Source organism: Bison bison, unplaced genomic scaffold (genome assembly GCF_000754665.1).
Source record: "Bison bison bison isolate TAMUID 2011002044 unplaced genomic scaffold, Bison_UMD1.0 scf7180017864244, whole genome shotgun sequence".
Lineage (NCBI taxonomy): Eukaryota > Metazoa > Chordata > Mammalia > Artiodactyla > Bovidae > Bison > Bison bison.
In genome coordinates this window covers 2,193,426-2,201,816 of record NW_011494816.1, presented here as the reverse complement: position 1 = coordinate 2,201,816, position 8,391 = coordinate 2,193,426, and positions in this window count along the sequence as shown.

Genomic DNA, 8,391 nt, shown 5'->3' with positions numbered 1-8,391 from the left:
TGGATCTTAGAACACCTTTTTTATATTACTCCTATTCACATTGCACAGATGTAGTCTACCATGGAGCCAATTTTGGGAAATGCTGGATTCTATAAAAAAAATGAAGTTTAGAGAAAACAAGGGGTAAAGAGGACCAGAGTAATAATAGCAGCTACCATTTACTTAGGCCTCCATTTCCTAAAGGTACAACATGTGTGTTTTGCTAACATGTAACACAGGTCACCCAGAGAAGGAAATGGCAACCCACTCCAGTGTTCTTGCCTGGAAAATCCCAGGGACGGGGGAGCCTGGTGGGCTGCCGTTTATGGGGTCGCAAAAAGTCGGACACGACTGAAGTGACTTAGCAGCAGTAGCAGCAGGAAGGATGGAGGTTCTCCCTAGATTGAGAGAGGGATGCTGATTATTTTCATTCATTCGATGTTGTTCCGTTGACTACTGAATCCCTGCCATGATTTTGGAGATTAGGAAATTCTAGTCAAAAATCCTCTTTCCTTTTAAGGGAGCTTGTAGTCTCATTGGCTTGGAAAATGAGAACTAAATGATTCTACTAGTAAATCAGTAGCATATATTCATACATTCACTCACTGTGTGCTGGGCCCTATGCAGGGTTAGGGGTTTAGCAAAGAGTCAGGCATATTCTTTAAGTGTGAAGTATTAGTCACACAGTCGTGTCTGACTGTTTATGACCCCCATGGATTGTAGCCTGCCAGGCTCCTCTGTCCATTCAATTCTCCAGGCAAGAATACTGGAGTGGGTAGCCATTCCCTTCTCCAGGGAATATTTCCCACCCAGGGATCAAACTAGGCCTCTTGCATTGCAGACAGATTCTTTGCCATCTGAGCCACCAGGGAAGAAATATTCTCGCTGACATCTAAATGAGGAGATTAAAAAATCAGTATTGTGTGGTAAGTATTATCACAGGAGTTTGAATAAAGTTCTGGATGAATAGTGAGGGGCAACTAATTCAGCCTGATGAATTTAAGAAGACTTCTCAGAGGTCTTGAAGGATGAGTAGGAGTCAGTTATGTAAAGAATGAAAGGTAATTCCAGGTTAGGGGAAACAGGAGTGCATGATCTATTGAGGAGAGGTGAGTAATTTGGCATGGTAGAAACCAGCAAGGGTTCAGTCTGAAAAATAGAATTGGGTCAAATTAAGGAAAGCCTAAATACCTGTTCAGGACTTTGACTTTTATCCTACAAGGAGGCCAGTGTTTCTCAGAGGTGTGATCCATAGACGACCTGCATCAGAATCACCTGGAGAGCTGTATTTAAAATCCCTGATCACACCCCAGAGCCTCTGAACGAGAATCTGAGGGAAGGACTATGCAGTTTTAATAAGCTCCCTTGGGTGAATTCTTCATTAAACTTTACTAAAGTTTGAAAAACACAAAATGCAGATGATGGAAGGTCAAGATTTTTTTTAAGGATCTTTGATTAGAATTCAATACTTATATCCTAAACTGAATGCATGTGTATAGAACTCTGGAAATTCATCAAGTTGCATACTGGTAATTAATGTTCATTATATACTTTACATGTTATGTGCTCAGTTGCTAAGTCGTGTGTGACTCTTTACCACCCCATGGACTGCCGCCCACCAGGCTCAGACTTTGTTACATGTTATATACCATAATTTTAAAAAATTGGCTGGTATAAAATTCTAACCACAAACTAGGGAAAGCAAAGACAAATACAAGACTTCTCAATCAAGAAGTCTTATTGAATTCCGTTCCTTATTGTAGTTTTATACCAGTGTTAATTAAACAAGGCTATTAGGCTGAGGGGCTTCCCAGGTGGCCTAGTGGTAAAGAACCCGCCTGCCAATGCAGGAGACAGACATAAGAGATGTGGGTTCTATCCCTGGGTCAGGAAGATGCCCTGGAGAAGGGAATGGCAACCCACTCCTGATTACTTGCCTGGAGAATCCCATGGACAGAGGAGCCTGGGGCTACAGTCCATAGGACCTCAAAGAGTCGGACGCGACTTGAAGCAACTTAGCACACATGCACACATTAGACTGAGAGGGCTTTAATGCCTTGGCAACTTATATAATGAAACCAACCAACTAGGCTATTTGTGATTGGTTTTGACTTTTCAAATAAAGCAAATTCTTAAGTTATAACCAATCAAATAATTTCCTTGCTTTGCTTCAGAATCTCTATAAAATTCTTTCCCCTAGCTACTGTCATTGGAACACTTCTAACTACTTCCTGTTTGGTATTGCCAAATGATGCTGATTAGAATCCACTTTTGCTCACATAAACTCTTTAAAATATTTAACATGCCTCAATGTATCTTTTAACACCAGGAATTTCAGTATTAAAGAGAGGACTCTCTCCTCAAATCATAGAGAACAATGAAGCATTAAAATCTCCCATGATGATGAAATCAGGGCTTCCCAAATTTGTTCCTGGGAATACTGGTCCACTTGAAAAAGGTCAGTGGTCCAACAAGCTTGAGGGACATTTCATACTAGAGTATTCATTCTCAATTGAGGTAATATCATCCCCCAGGAGGTGAAAATTGGATCTTAGAGGCCAAAAAATCTTAGTACAGTGGTTTGTGACCTTCCAAAACTCAACTCTACCCAACAAAATTATATTCCTTGTTATTTAATTTCCAGGTTAGGAGAGGAGCTCAGGGAGGGTCAGGGAGATAGAAAAAGGCCATTAGAGGAAAACAGTCCAAAAAGGATCATGGGGAAGAAAGGCCAGTAATGAATAAAAGGTTAAGGAACACTAGCGCTTCTTCCTGGAGATTTCCTTATTAAAGAGAAGTTCCATAGTAAGAATTTTGCTTCGTTAACTTAGTGTTCTCTAATCTTACTGGATCTTAGAACACCTTTTTTATATTACTCCTATTCACATTGCACAGATGTAGTCTACCACGGAGCCAATTTTGGGAAATGCTGGATTCTATTAAAAAAATGAAGTCTAGAGAAAACAAGGGGTAAAGGTCAGTGTTAATAATAGCAGCTACCATTTACTTAGGCCTCCATTTCCTAAAGGTACAACATGTGTGTTTTGCTAACATGTAACACAGGTCACCCAGAGAAGGAAATGGCAACCCACTCCAGTGTTCTTGCCTGGAAAATCCCAGGGACGGGGGAGCCTGGTGGGCTGCCATCTATGGGATCGCACAGAGTCGGACACGACTGAAGCGACGCAGCAGCAGCAGCAGCAGCAGCAACACAGGTCACCAGTTACTTTATGAAAGCTGAGGTTAAATCAATTTATCTCATTTGTATGAGATACTTTTTCTTTACCATTAAAATACTGTGAAAGAAAATGTACAAGTTGAAGAAACCAATCTAGAAATCCTCAGGGCCAGAATTTTCTTAGACAATTCTCAGTTCAATATCTAAGCCATAAAGTCAGAAACAACTGGAAGTAGACTGTAAAACTATTTTGACATTATAGAGCATACAACCACTATGAAGTTGATCTCCTTGGTACTTTTGTAATCCAGGCCAACATTTCTGTCTTGAAATCATTATTACACTTTTGCTGTGTTCTCCCTGCTAACTTGAGTTGAACAGTAGGTCTTTCCACAGGGCCAGATTTAGACTTTTATGTTCTCTTATTTGTTATACTTTAAAAAAGTTAAAATGTATTCATTCATCCAACAGATTTTTACATAGGTTCTATTATGTGTCAGGGCACATTCTGAATTAACATATCAAAGCAGAGCTAATGACCCACATTGTCCCCAAACAGAATTTTCATAAGCTCTAAAACAGAATCACAGAGTGCCCATATAAAACAGGAAACACTTCTTGAATACCTGCTCTTTGCCAAGTGATTTAAATATCTCTAATCCTTACAAGATATTCTTCCCATTTTACAGATGTAAGTGGCAGACAGTGTGAAGAAAGTGAAAGTGAAAGTTGCTCAGTCATTTACAACTCTTTGTGACCCCATGGACTGTAGCATGCCAGGCTCCTCTGTCCATGGAATTCTCCAGGCAAGAATATTGGAGTGGAGCCATTCCCTTCTCCAGGGGATCTTCCCAACCCAGGGATTGAACCCAGGTTTCCTACATTGCAGGCAGATTCTTTACCACCTGAGCCACCAGGGCAGACACTATAGTCTACTCAAAAGTCGATAGCCTATTTCTCTTTGCTACAGAACTCTGTTCAGGTATGTGGCAAACATCCTTTGAATTCTACATCATATTTGCTCACTCATGACATTTCTCATGATATTTTAACTTGCATATAGGGTATTTGATTTTTGGCCATAAATACTTAGGTCCACTGATGGTTTCTCTACTCCAATCACACAAATATATATCTGAGCACGATGTCCTTACCCCTGTGTCCATGTCTTTATGTATGTCTTTCCACTTTCCTCTTTTACTTCATGTCATTTTTCAGAATCAGGGGCAAAGAATGTATGCCAGAAAACTCTCCTTTATTAACCCACCTTCTTTGTGTTTTTCTAGTAATTACTGTTTTAAGTAGTTTGCCAGATATTCATTTGTATTTAATCTGGACTGATGAATTGCCATTTTTAAAAACTATAGGAAATACTTCAGACAAGACTGTAAGAACACTGCTTCCTTTGTTTATGTATCAGGTCATGGTTCAGTGTCATACCCAGTCTCTGTGGGTGTTGGCCAACTCAATTATCAGTAAGAGTGAACCGGAGTAGCTGCTTGAATCATTTTCTTAGCTTTAACACATATGGTGAACTTAAGCAGGTAACTTCATCCCCCATCATGAATCTCTATATCCATCTTAAACATTTAGAGAATATAGTTTGGGTATGTCATTTTTTAAAAAAAGCACATGAAGGACACTGAAATTAACACATTTAAGTTCTTAGGAACTGAATGGGAAGGGCAATTGAATGTTTATTAAGCACTAAGTAATAAGTAAGTGAAGTCGCTCAGTTGTGTCCGACTCTTTGTGACCCTATGGACATGGGGGGACTCTTTGCGACCCCTACCAGGCTCCTCTGTCCATGGGATTTTCCAGGCAATAGTACTGGAGTGGATTGCCATTTCCTTCTCCAGCAGATCTTCCCAACCCAGGGATCGAACCCGGGTCTCCCACATTGTAGACAGACGCTTTACTGTCTGAGCCACCAGGGAAGTCCTTTATTAAGCACTACTATGTGTAAGACATGTATAAGGGGAAAAGTCACATGCTTTGGGCAGAAATAAATTCTGAGTTAAACTTTTTTTCTAGCTATGTGAACTTAAACAAGTTATTTAGCCCTTTTCTGAGCTCCACTTCTTTATTTATTTTAAATATCTATAATTAGGACTAATTATAACCTTTTAGAGTTGTTATAAGAGATAATACACACAAAACAACTAGCCCAGCACCCTGTGAATTAATGAGCACCCCATGAATGTCGATTCTGTTACTCCCCCCTGCTTTTCTGGTTCTCCTTGATCCTCTCAGAATCCATGTTTCTGTGAAGTCACGGACTCTGCTCTTTCCCCTCCACTTGAGTGGATGATTTACTCATTTAACTATAATGAATTCCAACTGATTTAGATGGTTTAGGACCGGAACTGAAGAAATCCTAAGTGGCAGAAATGTGAACTCCTTTGACAATGCCCCAGGATGCGTGAAGCCATAAAACAAATAGGACAGAGACTGCTCTCCTGTGGCTCAGCAGGTTGGGCCACAGAGAGGAACAGAAAACTGGGCAGCCTTTCTCCTCTTCCAAATTGATTCTTCTAGCCTAGGGCCTTATTCAGTTGAACTCTAGCTAGGGCTACCAACTCACCCCAGTTTGTCCCAGACTTTCCTGGTTGCAGCACTCAAAGCCCAGTGTCCCCAGAACCCTCTCAGTCCCATGCAAATCAGGACAGTTGGTCACTGTCTTAGAGGAGTCTAAGTTGTGCCTGTGGCTTCCAGCCACTGCCAGTGTGCTCCGGTATAAGAATCACTGGCCTTGGAGCCAGGCAGTCCTGGGCCCAAATCCTGGCTCATTCCACTTCTAGCTATGAATCTTGTAAAAGTTATCTTTCTTGAATCTTAGTTTCTGTATCTATAAACTTCATTCTATTCTTTTCTGAATTTGTAATGAACTTCATATTATTATTAAATTAAATGATAGCACAGTGCTTGCAATGTTATAGGCCCTTAATGAATGTTAGGTCTTTCCTTCCTGACTTTCATATACTTATTGCCGCTAAGTCGCTTCAGTCGTGTCTGACTCTCTGAGACCCCATAGACGGCAGCCCACCAGGCTCCCCCGTCCCTGGGGTTTTCCAGGCAAGAACACTGGAGTGGGTTGCCATGTCCTTCTCCAATGCATGAAAGTGAAAAGTGAAAGTGAAGTCGCTCAGTCATGTCTGACTCTTAGCAACCCCATGGACAGCAGCCTACCAGGCTCCTCCATCCATGGGATTTTCCAGGCATGAGTACTGGAGTGGGGTGCCATTGCCTTCTCCGTCCATATACTTAAGAAGGTTTCATTATCCCCTGGGGTACCATGTCTCTAAAAATCCCTGATTCAAGGAAGGGGTGGCCACTGGACAGTAGGGGGCACTGTTGCCACTACTCCTCTCTTTCTACCAGCTTCTCTGCATCCCTCCATCCTCACACAAAGCAAGGAAGTTTAGTAAACCACTGATCAAAGGCGGCCAAGCTCTAAATCCACACTTGGTTTTAACTTATCTAAATGCGTCCCACATGCCTGCAATAATGTTCAGGGTGTATCTGGACCATTTTAAATCTTGTACATTTAATTTATAATCCTTCTCACTCCAGGAGGTTTGTGACATGCCAGGGGGTCAAATGTTTATTCTTACAATTATTTAACCCCAATCAACTAATTATTCTGATGAATTGTATACTTTTTCCCCTTTTTTGCTTGACCAGATTGGAAACAATGACAGGCATTTAACTGAGATTTATTTGTAAAACTCTGACAGATTGGGAATTACAAAGTTCTTTAAACTGTCTCTTAAAATAAATATTTCTGATTTATCTGGTGAGTTAAGGGGAAAAAGCAATAATCTCCAAACTCATTAAACCAAGTAAGTCTAACCATGTTTAAAGAAAGTGTTGTAGGAGGTAATAATCCCTATATGTTTGGATGAAAATTGTTCATAACAAATCTTCATCCTTTTCTTGTTTTTGGTTTGTGCAAAGCACAAACTAGAACTGACACATCTAGACATCTAGTCCCAGTCCTCAGTTTTTCTTCAGAAAGTAGAACAATAAGTAACTAGGACTCATATAGGTATTGCAAGATTGAAGTGGGATTGAGTGAGCTTTTCTTTGGCAAAGTTGTTCCACGTGGGGCACACACCGGTGGCCAGTCATGGCCCTGGACTAGTACTATCCTAGACAGGGCTGTTCCTCCCAACCCTGGGTCCCTGGCTGAGTCATATCTCCTAGGACGCTTAAACAGATGAGGCACAAAGCAGCAGCAATGGAAGACAAAGGAGCAAGAGAAAGGAGATGCAATCAAACGGCAGCTGAAGAGGCTGTGTAGATAAAGACCAGAACAAACAATGCTATGGAGCAGATGAGAAGTACAACATCTGAGCAGAGAGGGCATGCTCACAGGGGCACTGGTAGCTGAGTTAGACCCAATAGTACTAATACTTGCTTTGTTTTTACTTGCTAGTTTGATGGGGAAAAGTATTTTTACATGCAGAGAAATTTTCATGGTATATATAACTGATTACATGTAGTTTTGATAGTACTATCAAATTTCCATAAATTTTGGGAAATCTTTTGTCTTAAAAGACGACATGTCCCTATAAATACAGCATTTAAAGGGGCTAGTAGTTTTAATATCTCTGTCCTTTGTTAAAATGCAAATTTGGTTTAACACAACATGCATGAATGAATGCCAACAGATGCATGGTTTCCTAGTAAAATCAGAGTAAAAAGAAACAAAGGAAACACTAGAGACTAATATGACATTGTAAATCAACTATACTTCAATTTTTAAAAAGAGAAAAAAAGAACAAAGCAAAGAAAGACTTAATCTTCCTTTATGTATATTCCTTGTCTAGTTTCTTAGAACAGTAATTCCTGTTTATCCAAAAAACAAGAACACATCCAGAATTTCCCCCTGTATTCTATTTCTGTGAGAATGGCAAGCAAATATCAGGAATTTATCTTTCAAAGAACCTTTTCATTTTATGTACAGCATCAGTACAAATGTAGCCCATGTTATAACTGTAAACAGATGGCAAGAAATACTGCCCCAGAGATAGGCAAATTGGGTTGAGAACCTGATCACTACCTATTTAGCTGCGTTACCTTGGCTGTCATTTAACCTCTTGGCACCTCAGCAGTAGTAGCAGTAGTAATAATATTTGTGTAATCGCTGTAAATTCCAAAGTGTCCCATGTTTTTCCCATTTAGTGATATTAAGATTTAATGATGAAGTAAGTCAGAAAGAAAAAATATGA